General features: G+C 47.1%; 1 protein-coding gene across 3 annotated transcripts in view; it reads right to left on the bottom strand.

Annotated features, from left to right (window-relative positions):
- Positions 1-15,840, bottom strand: part of LOC144818446 (lysine-specific demethylase 4C-like) — a 1,795,190-nt gene that overhangs the window by 1,667,223 nt on the left and 112,127 nt on the right. The gene's annotated exons all lie outside the window — the stretch shown is intronic.

Raw genomic sequence — 15,840 nt, 5'->3', positions numbered from 1 at the left:
CTAAGAACAAAGGGCTTTATTTTGAAAAGGTGTTTGTGTCTTTATAAGAGAGAATCAATGTTTGTGTCCACATGTGCTGTCATGAGTGAAACAGATAGGTTATCCAACAAGCAAGGTTAGTTTAGGGGGCGACGCTTATCCATCTCTCACCAGCATATTCTCCAACCCAAGCTTTCACTTACCATCAGGGCAATACACATCCATTTGCTCCACCAAAGGTGTATGCAAGCAAAGACTAGCTTACTTGCATTTTAACTTCAGCATAAAGGAGGTATGACAGGGTGCACAGAAATCTTGAAATGTGGATGATCCATGCATTTCTTTTTTTGCTGTAATTATTTATTAATTTTCAAACATACATAGAGATGAAGCAAGTGATATTCTGCAATAATTAAGGTCCTGATCATTAAACGTCATAGAACCTGTAGTCACACAGATATGCATTTGTATATGAAATTACACAACAAAAGGAAAAAAAATATTAGGCATCCAGAGTAGCAAATGTATGTAAGAAACGAACGAATAGAGGAAAGTTCACACTTCCAGTAAATAACATTTAAGAAGCGTCTTCAATTACTGCTTTCCAGGTAAACAAACCAAAAACAAGGGGTATATTATAACACTACCCTGTCCCTCAGTTTTGATTGTCTACCTTGGTTTATTAAAGAGCGTCCCCAATGGCAACAAGCGATCAGTTCTGGAAAGAACAGAAAACAACACACAGGAAAGAATAACCTGCATGACCAATTTCAGAGCCAGAGCAAGCAAGAATAAAAAAGCGATTAATAATAATTAGTAAACCCTCAATTGTAGAACATATGGGGAGGTGGTCTGACAAGAAACACAACGGTAACTGTCTAGCAGAGCAACTGCATAAAGAGATCCTGCAATATCCTCCACAACGCAAGCCATCCATGCTCAACACAAGCTTGGGGACTAACAAGGAAGCCAGGTGGCATCGGAGGATGTGGTTGATGAGCCTTGCGGCAGCCCAGTGACCAACCCAGAGCGGTTTACCTCCCTTGCACAGAGGTTGTTGGTACCCACAATGTCTGCGATGGTGGTGTGTGGAGCCTGGGGACACAAAGCAGTGTTGAGTAAGGTTTGTTTTTCTTTGCCCCACCCCTTTATACTAGCAGAGAGAGCTGCGTCGCTGGAGGATAGGGGGAGATAAGCCAGAAAAGGAGGGTGGGCGCACCCTACCTCACATCCCATGACTCCGTTTGCTTTAGTTTTTCACCCTTGTTGGTGCATCCAGTGCTGTGTATCTCTAGACACTTGTTTCAGGATAGTTGGCCTTCAGTAGAGAGCAACACATTCTTTTTGGGGGTGCTGGAAATGCTGCCCAAAGTCTTCTCATGTCTCTTTTCCCTCTCGCTGGTGCATCAACCAGAGCTCGTCAGCTCATTAGCTCATGGGAAACTTTTCAAACAGGAGGAGGATGGGTGTATACCGCCTCACCTCCCAGCACTCAGTTTGCCCCGATTAATCATAGTAAATGCAGTGCAGAAGCCAGAAAAAGACAGGCCCTCCCCGCATGCACGCATTTAAGGTTATCTCACGGTGGGCGTCGGCTGAGCAAGAGGAGTGGGTGTGGGGTCATCCCTGGGCACTGCCTTTCACTCCGTTTAAGGGTTCTATTGCCCAACGCGGCATAATCCTAGACTGGTTCAGAAACATGGTGGAAGACCAGTGAATCGTTGTTAATGCAAAAGTCTGCAGGTCTTAAAGATAGGCATGTTGCATTCTTCTTCCCTCCATCTTTACCCACCCGCGAGATGAGCACACCCTAGCTAGGCAGAACGTGCAGATAAGGGTAGCTTGAGTGGCAACTGAGGCATGAAACTACAAAGAAATTGAAAACCCTAATAACTTAGACTAGGCAAGGGTGAGAGATGCACACCCAAGTTATTCTCCGAGGATATTGGATCCTGCTACCTAACCACAGATCACCGAGATGAGGAAAGACAAAGGAGGTGGGCATATACAACAGTCGAAGATATATAAATTCTCCAAAATGACTTCAGGGTACACTTAAACTGAACCTCCTACCACAATTATATGACACTAGAATGTGCCATACTGACACTTTTCTCCTAATAATCCGTGAAATCCACCCCTCCTTTGAGGGGTTATATTTGTGAAGTAGGCATAGACATAACACTACTTCGCTAAGATCTCTGTAATTTAGTAAGCAGAGTCCCTGAAGAAAAGGAAGACATACTATCTACTCTACAGAGCAAAATGACCAAGCTGCTGGACTCTTCTGCCAAACAGGTATAACACAGATCAGAAGATGCCAAAGAAATGGCATGTCGCAATAACCTACAGATTGTGCACATAACAAAGGTAGCCCCTCCTTCCCCTGAACTATTACATGTTGCCATACAGCTTATAGAAAAGGGAACTGCTATAAGAGTGCTAATATTACCAGGCAACACAAACTTGGTCCAGCAACAGCACAAAGGCTCTACAGCTGTTAGGCAAAGACTCTGAGCAATGTGCCTATCCTATCCTATCCAGTGAAGCCTTGAGGGAAAATCACAACTTCTTTAACAACCCTAAAGGAATAGTCCACGAGGGGTAAGAAAGTAGATAGACTGAACCAGGTGGTGGCAACTCTTAAGACTCACAGGGAGTGGCAGAAGATGGTACCTCCCTGGTTTTTTGCTGGCACTACCTGCACACGGGGGCACCGGCCTGTTAAAGTGATCAGAGTTGGAAGACGAGGCATCAGCAGGTCCCAGCAAACCACCTGAAACCACAACCAAGGACAATAGGGAACTTTAAATGTACATTACGTTTCCTTACGTTTTTGAGTACTGCAATGTGTAACTATATGCATTGCTAGAAATTCACTTAATTTTCAAAACGAGTAAGGGCCTTGAAGACTGAATTGGTATTTGGGCTCTATAGCACCGTAGGAGAAATGGACAATTCTACGTTTCCTATGATTAAGTGATATATTTGTGTCGGGCTGGAACACAGGTCAACCTACAAATCCGAGACAGACCTGGTATAGGAAGCTGCCTCTCAGTATAGTGCACTAAAAATACTCTTTTGTGGGAGTGTAGGAGAGCAGTTAGGCTTATCAGAGGGTAGTGTCCAGCCCATGTACTCAGCATGGCTTTCCAGAGAACTTGTGGTATCTAAGGGTGCGCTTAAGTATCACAGGGACACATCCACTCATGCAGATATGCCCACATATGGGTACAGTGCACCCTGTTTACGGCTAGATGGCCTGTTGTAGTGCTATAGACTTACCTATATCATGTGCAGTGTAGGCATGGTACAGAGGGATGGATGTATGTCATTACATCTTATACCAATACCACGCGTGCCATCACAACGCAAAGGCATGAGTGGTAAAGCTATACTCGTGGTAAAAGTTTGCAAGGTAAGTGACTCGACGCTACCCTACACTAAACACTAATATTATACCCCTGCACAACCTTCCCCGACCCCCAGTCCTCTCCCTGCAATAACACTACACTACCCTGCACGACCCCCCTCCGACACTACCCTAAAACTCTGCACTACACAAACACTGCAACACTACCCTAAAACACTATACTACACAAACACTACCCTAAACCCCTACACTACAACACTACACAAACACTACAACACTACCCTAAACCCTAAAACACTATACTACAAACTACTACAACACTACCCTAAACCCTAAAACACTACAAAAACACATTACCCTAAACCCTAAAACACTACCCTCAGCACGACCCTGCCCCTAACCCCAGTCTGGTCCCTACACTGAAACACTACCCTGTACGACCCCCCAACACTACCCTAAACCCTAAAACACTACACTACACAAACATTACAACACTACAACAAAAGTACCCCAAGCGCGGGGGCGCTAGAGGGCGCACATACGGAATGGCCGCCTGACTGCGTGGCTCCCGTTCCCTGTAGCATTGATCCTCCACTGATCCTGACCAACTGGAGAGTCGACTCTCTCAACAGTAGCTGCTTTGGTGCCGTGAGGGATCACCTACGCTTGGTCCGAATCCCGGACCGCTGGAGGGTGCCAGAAGTGAGAAAACAGCTTTGCAAGATTTGCCGGCGTTGCCCCTGGAGCCGGTGTGACGGAGGACTCGGACGCCGGCAGACACGCAAGTCCGGTGCTCGCCACGAGGCGGAAGGCCCCAAGCTCGGGCCCGGCTGCGGAAACCGCTGTGCTCCTGACGGTGGCCCTGGCGGCCGGTCCCTGCCCCTGCGCACAGGGGTTCTCTCCGGAGCTCCGACGGAGACTGAGGCCCGCACCCGGCAGGAGAACCGAAGCTGAACGGCAAAATCCTGCTGGGAGCGCGGCGGCCGCCGCTGGAACGTCGCCCCTGCGGACCTAGCCCCCCCCATCGGAGGCTCGAAGGTACTGGGCATAGCGAGGGGCAGGAAAATAATCCTCGTCACCCACGGCAGGGTGGCAGCTTGGACTGATCGCGATTGAGAGCCGCAAGGGGCGGCCCCGCTGAGAGGAATCTCCAGCCTTTACCGGGACCTGTGCGCGGAGTGCTGTGGCGGTGGGGGCTGCGCCGCGGAGATCGCAGAGGGTGTGGATCCTCCGTCCCCCCGGAGACATATTGCGTTTGCCCTACCCGGCGCTGTTGGGGACACCGGGGGAGCTGTGCGGACGGCCGTCCCTGGCCGCGGAACTGCTTTGCGTGACGCTGTTGGGCCGGCCTCTGGTGGGGCGGAGGCCCATAGATCTGAAGCGACTGAGGGCCCCTGGGGTGCTGAACACAGAGGAGCCGACCGTGGGGGTTCTGTCGGCACGCAGTACCTTCAACGTCTTCACCCCCATGCTGTGCCTGCCTGTCCGACATTACACGTGACCCCTGGTTGACTTTACCTAAGGCCCAAGCCTTACTAAGTGTTGCTTCCTCTGGAACTATGATTTGACCTGATATCTTGTTGTGCAACTCCTCCATTAGCGAGGGTTCGTTGGTGAGGGGAGTCACGAGGCGTACCACTAGAACAGCTCTTTGCACGGGGACAGGCTAGAGGGTGTGCTGACGCCTTCCTCGACCGGGGGGCGCCTCCCATTACCGCAGTGTACCCCAGGACGGTGGACCGCGAGAGGCGCAAAAGCACGATGGTGCGCCCAGAGAACCGCCAGACGAAAATTAACTTTGAAGGCGCAAGGAAGGGGTCGAAGCTGGGGTCAGCCGAGCCGGGGCCTAGTGGCACGGGCCTTACTGCTGCATCCTCTCCCTCGAAAGAACTGGATATGCACAGTCTGCTTCAGGAGATGCGACAGGGTTTCGCCACAGTGGTGGAGAAAGTGGACAGGATGTCCTCCAGGATGGACGCCCTAGTGCATAAGGTAGATCAGCACGAGGAGAGAATAATCGCGACGAAGCAACGGATATCGGATAACGACGACATCACCGTCTCTCATACATCTCAACTCGCCCGCATGGACAACCTACTCCGTGTTATAGCAGCCAAGAACGAGGACTTGGAAGCCCGGAGCAGACGCAACAACATCCGCGTTACGGGCGTTCCGTAGTCCACAGACACTGGCAGGATGGAACTATATGTGGAGAAACTCCTCCCAGCGTCGGTGGGAGAGGATGCCTTCTCACCTCAGTTCATCGTAGAAAGGGCGCATAGGTCATTGGCCCCTGTCCCTAAACCCGGAATGCCGCCTAGACCAATTATCGCTCGTCTGCTGAATTATCGCGACCGGGACGTCGCTCTGAGAGCAGCTCAGGCCAAACAAAACCTGCACTACAATGGCGTCACATTCTCTCTCTACCCTGATTTCACTCCCCTAGTGCAGGAGGAACGACACAAATTCCTGGCTGTTAAAAAAAAAACTGAGAGAAGCCCAGCTGGACTATGCCCTGCTTTACCCGGCGAAGTTACGGGTGACACACCAGGGCAAACAGCACTTTTTCACTAACCTGCAAAAGGCAGAAGATTACTTGAAAGCGCTCCGCAAAGCACAGAAGGGAGGACGGGATGGCAATGCGTACCTCGAGGACGACCCACCTCTGGCAGAAGATGACAATTGATGCGCAATGTTCCTCACGGCCCAGGCTGGTCAGGTTCTGTTCTGTTGAGCTTGCCCTAAAGACAATGACTCGGATGGTGCGGGCATCTTATTGCAGTATGGGACTGCCTGACATCTCCAGTGGTAAAGAATTGCAGGGACCACTCTCCCTGCCCTAGCCTCCACCGAGGGTGGTGCAGCACGGGTGGCTACCGGTGGGAGAAGTGGCTGTGCGCCCTTTATGTTTCCCCTACGGGTATACCCCGCTCGTGGGCATAAGTTGTGGGAGTTGTGGGAAGACGTGTGGGAAGGTGTGGGGACGGGTGGCTGCTGGCATGATTGGGATGCAGTAGTGGGAGGGGGGTTGGGGGTTTGGCTTGGTGGGGAGAACGGGCAACTGGTTGGTCGATGTGGTGTCTTGCATCACCTAAGAGCAGATGATTTTTTAGCATCCACTGTGGTATTTTACATTTATCTGTCATATCCTATGTTATGGCGGGTCCGGGGTTTGATGCACGATTGAGGTGTTTGTCATGGAACATACGTGGCCTTAACAATGCTAAAAAATGTTGAAATGTAGTTGCATACTTAGATCGCCACCATGTTCAAGTTGCCATGTTGCAGGAAACGCACATTTCACCGCAAACACGCCCTACCTTTGGTTACAAATGGGCTAATGCTCGCGCTTTCTCCTCTTACTCTACTTATGCGAGAGGAGTTGCTATCCTAATCAAACGCACTGTGCCCTTTCAAGCAGTTGGAGAGCTGACGGATGCAGAAGGCCGCTTTGCCTTGATGTGGGGCCGGTTGGGCCGCGACACTATCACCTTAGTAAATTGCTATGCACCCAACTCGGACATGCCCTTATTTTTTACCACGCTCTGGGGTAAGATCTTAGACGTAGGGTCCCGACATGTCATTTGGGGGGTGGAGACTTTAACTTGACTCTGGTGCCTCAATTGGCTAGGGCAGACGGAGTGACACATTACAAACCCAGGTCCAGGGAAGCTCTGGGAGGCGTGATCTCGGAGGGAGACCTAGTGGACGCCTGGTGCTACCTGCATCCTCTCCGTACAGAAGGCACACATTTTACTTCACTGACAGGCACGTGGGCGCGACTGGACTACTTTTTCACGACTAGAGAGATTTGTGCAGGGGTGACTGAGGTGATGCACCTTCCGAGAACATACTCGGACCATAGTCCGGTCCTACTGCACCTGCTGGTGCCTGGATGGGACAATCCCAGACCACACTGGAGGTTACGACCAGCGGCCCTACTCGACGCCGTGTTCCGTACTGAACTTGGCGAGGAGATTGCCGCCTTCTTTCCCAAAAATAAGGGTTCCGTTGACTCGGTCGAACACATTTGGGAGGCATCCAAAGTGACGATCAGGGGACACTGCATAGCGAACTGCTTCGGGGTCCTGCGCGACATTCAACGCACGATCCGCACACTCGATAATGAACTGAAGGCCTTGGAGGTTCGGATGGTGGAGGGAGATATTGCTGACGCCCACGCAGAGTTTAGAGACAAACTGACACGATACGAGGATGAGGCAAACAGGGAAGCAGTTTAGAGGGAAGCACTGGCAGGCGAGGAAATATTGTGAGGGAGACAGACCGGGCAAAGCACTGGCAATGCTGACGCGTGCACCGCACACCAATAACACGATTCTAGAGGTGATAACCGACCAGGGACGCACTGTCAGAGACTCTGATGACTTGCTCGCCGCTTTCGTCTCTCATTATCGTACACTCTACACCACAGCCACGGCCACTGATGTACCGTATGATGACTTTCTGGGTGATATAGCTCTCTGCTGGCTTAGTGATGGTGACAGGGCCTTCCTCGCTGCCCCTTTCGAGTTAGACGAAATCCGAGATGCCATTATGTCACTCCAAAATGGGAAGGCGCCCAGCCTGGACGGGATACCCGCCGAGTTTTACAAAACATATGTAGACATCATGGCTCCTGTCCTCCGCGAGGTCTTTGAGGAATCCCTAACTGATGGAATCCTCCCTAGCTCAATGCGCGAAGTCGTCATCACTTCATTATTGAAGCCTGGCAAGAATCCTAATGCCTGTGATTCTCATCGACCACTTCCACTCTTGAATTGTGACGTTAAAATATTGGCAAAGGTGTTGGCTACCAGACTTTCTCTTTTTATGACCCGGATTGTATTGCCTGATCAGTCTGGATTTGTCCCGGGCCGATCCACCTCTCATAACCTACATACTCTGCACGGTGCACCCTGACCTCCCTGTTGCAGCAGTCTTCCTGGACGCCACAAGGCTTTCGACTCGGTCGAGTGGCCATACTTGTTCACTGTCCTAGCACGTATGGGATTCCCTAAATTATTCATCTCCTGGGTCCAGTTGCTATATACGCAACCCACAGCAAATGTCCTGATTAATGGCCGCCTTTCCACCTCAATGACCATTTCTAGGGGCACCCGACAGGGGTGCCCGTTATCCCCTCTTTTGTTCGCAATCGCCGTTGAACCACTTGCCTGTAGGCTCCTTCAGCTTCATCGTGAAGGCGCGATTCGCTGTTTTCAGCGCCAGATAGATGTATCGTTATATGCGGACGATATGACGCTGTTCGTCAAAGATCCGGTACGCAACCTGAATCCCTTACTTAGGGAGTTTGTTGTCTTCGGCAGAATGTCTGGTGTACATATCAACTGGGCCAAGTCACTATTTTACCCGCTCACGGATGCGGTCGCTGACTTCCCCCTTGACTACCCCTTAGAGTGGTGCCGTTCAGACCTCCGATACCTGGGTATCCAAGTCTTGCGTGACAAAGACGAAACGATACTCTCCAACTATGGAGTAGCAGTCACTAAACTCACCGCACTGGTGGATCGGTGGATCTCCCTTCCTCTCTCCATGGCAGGCAGGGCGTCACTTATCAAAATGGTGGTGCTCCCCCGCTTTCTTTACCTTTTCCTTAATATCCCCTACTACCCGGGCGCCTACTTCTTTAAAACATTGAAGTCGGAGCTCTGTCGCTTGTTTTTGGGGGGGGGGGGGGGGTAAAAACCCGCGGCTGAAATGGTCCATGCTGATCCAGCCGTACTATAAGGGAGTTCCGATATCCCAGACTTTGAGGTCAACTATCTGTGTGCTCAGGCACATTATGCTTATCACTGGATGATCCCCACTCCTTTTATGCCTCAGTTGGCGGTGGAGGACTGGATTGCGAACCCTCTGCCCCTCAATGGCCTCCTCCATTGTCCAGCATTGTTCATAACACCACCATATACCTCCGTCACAGGCACCATCGATGCCTGGTACCGTATGGCTAAAAAGCTGGGCTGCGGTCTGCTGTACTCCCCTCGGATGCCGCTGGCATATCACCCTGAGCTTGAGCTCCTGCAGGAACGTGGCTTCTGAGTGCTCTGTGGGAATCTACGAATCACCTGCTGGGGTGATCTCTTCTCCGCAGGCCGCTTTAAAACCACGGAACTCTTCTTTGCGGCACACAACCGCACTCCGCTTGATTATTTTACTATCTACGATTTCGCCAAGGGATGAGGGACATCCTCCCTGACTTCCCCAGTGAGCCCGAGATCATGTCCCCGCTCCACTTTATGCTCTGCTCACAAGATGGCTCGCATCTGGTGTCGGGCATGTATCGGAGTCCTCGGCCCGATTACACTGGGCTACTGAACTGGCCATTGAAATCACTGACGAACAGTGGTTATACTGCTGGACCCTCACGGCCCGTATATCAGCCAGTAGCAGGCTCAAGATGCTCCACTACAAATTCTTACAGCGCTTATACTACAACCCGGTGAAAAAATACAGGTTTCAATTGTCTGATAACGACAGATGCGAGCGTTGCCGTGCAGAACATGCAGGTTTCTTACATCTTGCCTGGGAGTGCCCCTCTGTTCAGACCTACTGGCAACAGGTACATAGCGCCCTGGAATCCATGACTGGGGAATCCATAAATCCTAACCTGTTATTGATGCTTTTGGGACACACACCACACATCCCCAAGACATGCAGGAAATTCTTAGATATTGCATTACTCCTAGCGAAACGGCAGGTGGCATGCAGATGGGGTCGTGGCAGGGCCCCGAAGTTTAAGGAGTGGCTCGCAGATATGACACATAGTCAGGAGCAACATACAGTCTTTGCTGAATTGCTCCCGCTCTCTAGCAGACCGAAAGACATCTGGGGGCCCTTGGTCGGCTATCTTCTGGCCCAGGCGGCCGGAGATGGAGACCCGGATGGGGGCGATCTCCGGGATAGCGGCGATGTCTGTACGTAGCATGTCTGTCCATTTAGATGAAACCGCCATTGTGAGGCTCCAGAGTATGATCATCTGCATTGTATGTGACTGTTCACCTTGCTATCCACCGTGGCCAGCCACTACCCACTGTTGTAACACTTATGTACTGCTGCTGATGTCCCTTACATTTCCTTGTGATATGCTATAGCATGGCTCCCCTCTGATGTATGCTAACACTATGACATTGCCTCTGATTGACGAACAGTTTGCTCCCTATGACAACCCAACACCGCTATATTCATGCTGTTGTATTGTGATATATTGTAAAAGCGAATGTTTCGGATGCTGCCTCATTGACTAACACAAGCCCTTGTATTGTTTTGTTTTTTCCTTGTTGAAAAAAATCAATAAACAAAGTTAAAAAAAAAAAAGTACCCCAAGCGCAATCCCTCTTACCTCACGCTCCTCGTGGTTCCTCTCTCCTGCTTCCAGCGTCGTCTGAGGGGCGGTGCATGTCGTCGTGAGGAAACAGCCTCAGTTTCCTCACGACCACGTGGATAGCCATTACATTGCATGCGTTGTAAAAGTGCATGCGATGTAATGGTATGCGCAGTAATGGCTACGCGTTGATACATCGCATGCATTGTAACGCATGTAATGTAATGGTATTGCGTGGTAAAATCTGCGTTGTGATTGCTGTTACCCCACAGGGATGTGTGCCATGTAGACTCTTCACTTTTTTTCTCCACCAAGACATTCAGGCTGCAATAGCAGTTTGCATCAGCTTGGTGAGGGTCCCCTAAGGTGGCACTATTCGCGCTGTACCCCTTAGGGACCTTCTTTAGACCCAATGCCCTACATAACTGGGTTACCATTTACTAGGGGCTTACATGGAGTCTTTAGTGGTGCCAATTGTGGAACAATGGTACAGTTTAGGCAAAGGAAACTGGTACTGGGGACCTGGTTAGCAGGAACCCAGTACACTTTCAAAGTTGCATCAGATATCCGGAAAAAAGTGGGGGTTTATCATGCCAAAAAGTGGAACTTTCCTACACCTGTGATGTGTTCTAATAAGTATTGGTAAGACACTGGGCATGGACTTACAAAATAAGGAGATATAAAATATTCTTGTAGCACTTATATCAGAGACACAGCAAAAGTAAGGGACACGCTATAACTTTTTAATTTTGTGATATCCAATGTGTTTTATGGTGTTTTCCGCAGGTGACAGATTTCTGTGGAGGAATTGTGAGGTTGCAAGTGGGAGGTGCAGTTGATTCAGACGTCACTGGAATGTTAACACCTTCGGCGCACATGACGAGCTAAGCTTGTCATGAGGCACAGTGGAGCTGTGCTCATGACGAGCTGAGCTCGTCATAACAGCTGTGGAACGCCCACGCGGGGATAATTCCCCTGCTGTGCTGGGCGTTCCATTAAGTGGGTGGAGTTGTGACAAGCTCAGCTCATCATGAGCACAGCTCCACTGTGCAGCGTGATGAGCTGAGCTTGTTACAAGCACCGTGACGCCGAGCGTGGCCCCCTCCCCCGCATCACGGGGGAATTAGCCCCGCGGGGAAGGGATTAAGGAATGGACTGACAAGACATCTGTTGCGACCCATAACCGGTTATTATGTGTTTAGGTGTTGTGTTTCTCTTTAAGTTAGTTGTTGCCTCATGCCTATGCGCGATAAATGTCTTCCAGTTAATTCTCATGTTAGCTTTTGAATATATCTTCGATGCTTCAGTCATTCTTCCTCACAACCGGGATTCTGATCTGCAGTTAGCCAGGGAGAGGAACTGAAGATGGTGTGCTACGTCGATGATGATTTCATGAAATAAATCCTTTAAATCATCTTGGATTGTGAAGTCCTTTACACAACAAAATTGGCGATGATCTCCTAAAGGCATTGACATACAGAACCCACATTTTCAGCTGAATTTTCCATTTAATTCTAATTTCTGGATATATGGTGAACAATCTTCTACAAACCTGTGTTGATTCTACACCTCGAGGATTACTTTCTGTGCTGGATTTTCCTTGCGGAGAACTCATTTTGAGAGTTTTATCGACGTGCTTCTTGGGCAGAGCATTTGTCGAATCGGATGCCACACACTAGTGGACAGAGCTTTGGAAATGGTTTTTAGCGCAGAGTCTCCTCTCAGGAGAGTTTGTTTTGGAAATTTCGTCAAGTTTGAACAAGGCACTCTTAAAGCGTAAACCACGCGCGAGTTGGTAGCGTAAGCCTTGTTTGAATGAACGGCAGAGCCAATTTGCTTACACAGCACGCATCATTACGCTACCGCATCACGTCAGTCGTCAACGTCTCCTCGTCATTAGAAGTCACGTACAAGAGTAGTTACTTCACGCCAATTTTGAATTATCGCAAAGTTGATGATTCAACGTTCAGGATTGCAATTGTCAAATTATCTATTCACTGCACGCCACTACTGGTACTGTACTTTTAACTCATTTATTGAGTATTCTTTCTTTTATTATATTCTATTTCATTGTACCTTGGGAAAATATATATATATATTTTACTCTCTTCGTCATGGCTTCACAGAATTTCACTATTCAGCCCCCTCAACCTTTCTGACCAGCAGGAACTGCGCCTTGCATGAAATGGTTAGAATGGAAGGCTTATTTTTTAAATTTCATCAAGACTATTGAAGAAGATAACAAAATGTCAGCAGACAGAAAAAAAACTTTTTTTATATTCTTTTGGCCCCAGAGGGTTAAAAGCTTATGATCGAATGCAAAAAGGAGTAAGTGGAGATACTATTGAATTTATGTCTATTTTGAAAGATTTTGACAATCATCTTGCTCCCAAGGTCTGCATTGGTATAACAAGATACACATTTTTTCATAGAAAACAAGAACCTAATGAAACTATTGATGACTATGTATCTGCCCTCAGGCTCATTGCAGATGATTGCAAATTTGATCACCTACAAGATCAATTCATAAGAGACCAAGTAGTTATGCACACCAGAGATCCTTCCATTCAAGACTGTTTGTGGATAAATGGTGATGCGGAATTAAAAGATATTTTGGCTCTTGTGAGAAAAGCAGAGTTATCCAGCAGGAGTGCGAAAGTACTTGAAAATGAATCTAAATTGGAAGATCAAACTGAAGTTGCTGTCAGCAAAATCAGAGAAAAGCCTACTGACAAGAACAGAAAATTTAATGCTAAGTCGTTAAAATATGATTTGTTTAAAAAGAATGAAAACTTTAAATGTTATCATTGTGATAGTTCACATTTAGCTTCTACCAAATTTTGTCCTGCATTGAAACAAAGATGCTCAAATTGTAATATTGTAGGACATTATGCTAAAGTATGTCACAGGAAAAAGTCTGCAAAAGAGAAATGTGTTGATGGTGATGAGACTAGTTCTGATGATGAAGAACATTTGGTCAAAAAACTCTCTTCTCATATAATCACGGATACTGACAATACTAGTAGCAGTGATTATGGATCTAGAGAGTTATTTTTACTAAATATTATTGATAAGAAAGCAGATAACAAAAAGAAACGATTATTCCTAATACCTTTTGGTGGTGTTAATGTTCAGCTTTATGCAGATTCTGGATCTCCATACACTATAGTCAACGAAGATGTTTGGGTAAGTAAATTTGTAGACACATTAGGAAATGATTTACTTCCACCGGATATCTATCCTGAAGGTTTCTCAGGAGAGACAATTGATATGCTGGGTTATCGTTCTCTTTTGTTTAGATTTAAAGGAAGAGAATCATATTGTAAGCTGTATGTGTCAAAAAAGGGCCCTTCCGTACTTGGCTGGAAGGATCAATGAAACCTTGGTACAATACGTAACCCTAACAGTGAAGATACTGTAATGTTATTAGATGACAATACAGAATTGTGCAAGGATATTTTGAATTTGTTCCCAAAAGAATTCAGTAAGGAAATTGGTAGGATTACTGATTTTGAACATCAGATGGTTTTGAAACCTGATGCTTGCCCAAAAGTCCACAAAGTTAGGCACATACCTATTTTACTGAGAAAGGAGGTGAATTTGGAACTTGAAAAACTTGTTAAGGCGGATATAATAGAACCTATTTTGTCCTCGTAATGGATTTCTCTGATTGTTGTCGCACGACGCAGTAATAGAAAATTGAGGCTTTATATCGATTTGAGACATTTGAACAACAATATTGTAGTGGATAAGTTTCCCCCGACAAAAATGTCTGAAATGCTTAGTTTAATTAAAGATACCAATCGGGTTTCTACTATAGACTTATCTGCTGCTTATCATCAGATTCCCCTTACTAATGACAGTAAACCCTTAACTGCTTTCATAACGCCTTCAGGGTGCTTGCAGTATAAATGTTTACCCTTTGGCCTTGCCTCTGCTGCAGCAATTTTTCTAAAGATTGATGCATCATCTTTTCAGTAAGTTTAACAAAGTACGATGTTTCCAAAATGACATTTTAGTTTTTGGAAAGGATAGACAGGAACATGATTGTACGCTTAAGGAAGTTTTAAGTGTTTTAGAACAGAAAGGCTTATCCGCCAATTACTCAAACACAAAAATAAGTTCAATTGGTCTGTAGATTTTGATAAAGAATTTAAGGATATTAAAAAATCGATTTCTAATGCACCAGCCTTAAGTGCTTTTGATCCCGAACTCAAGAACTATATCACTGTTGACGCAATTAACAAAGGTTTAGGTGGTGTACTTTCCCAAGTCAACCAGGAGGGAAAGGAATTCATCATTGCTTATGCTTCTCGTGCTCTTTCACCAACTGAAGAGAATTTTTTTTCAGTAATAGAAAAAGAGACCTTGGCCTTCGTCTGGTCTCTTGAACACTTCAGGGCATTTGTATGGGGTAGGCCATGCATTCTTCGCACAGATCACAAACCAGTGGTGAAACTTTAGACCACAGAAGGATTATTTAATGCTTCTCCTAGGATTGCTAGGATGTCACTAAGGTTGCAAGACTACATCTATAAAATTGACTGTGTTCCTGGTAAGGAGAATGTAGTGGCAGATTTTCTGTCACGTATGCCCACTAATTTGTTAGACAGTTCAGACCATGAATGAGAAAATATCCAAGTTGCATTGGTTCACGATCAAGGTTTACCTAACAATGACAAAAATAAATGGGAAAAGTTTTATGAGAAAGACAATAGATTACAGGAAAGTAACTAACGGTTGGCCACCTAAAAGTAATTCGCCAGAAGAACTTAGACAGTTGTGGGAGGTTTGTGATGAACTTTCTATGTCGCATGGGAATATCATGAGGGGAGACAGTTATTCCTCCTTCACAATTTAGAGATGATATTATAAAATTGTGTCATGAAGGACATGGCGGTGTAGTTCAAATTAAGCAAAGAATAAAGCAATGGTACTGGTGGCCAGGAATGAATTTAGCTATTGAGAGGTCCATCAGAAATTGTGTATGATGTGCAAACCCAGATACAACTCTCGTTACCCTTAAACCGCCTATGGCTGTACCAATAATTCCTAAATCACCATGGCATACTGTACCCATTGATATAATGGGACCCATTGGTACACAGAACAAATATGTGTTAGCTCAGATTAACCTTTTCTCAAG

Source organism: Lissotriton helveticus, chromosome 2_1 (assembly GCF_964261635.1).
Source record: "Lissotriton helveticus chromosome 2_1, aLisHel1.1, whole genome shotgun sequence".
NCBI classification, from domain to species: domain Eukaryota; kingdom Metazoa; phylum Chordata; class Amphibia; order Caudata; family Salamandridae; genus Lissotriton; species Lissotriton helveticus.
The sequence above is the reverse complement of the archived record's forward strand: the minus strand, read 5'-3'. Positions and strand labels throughout refer to the sequence as shown.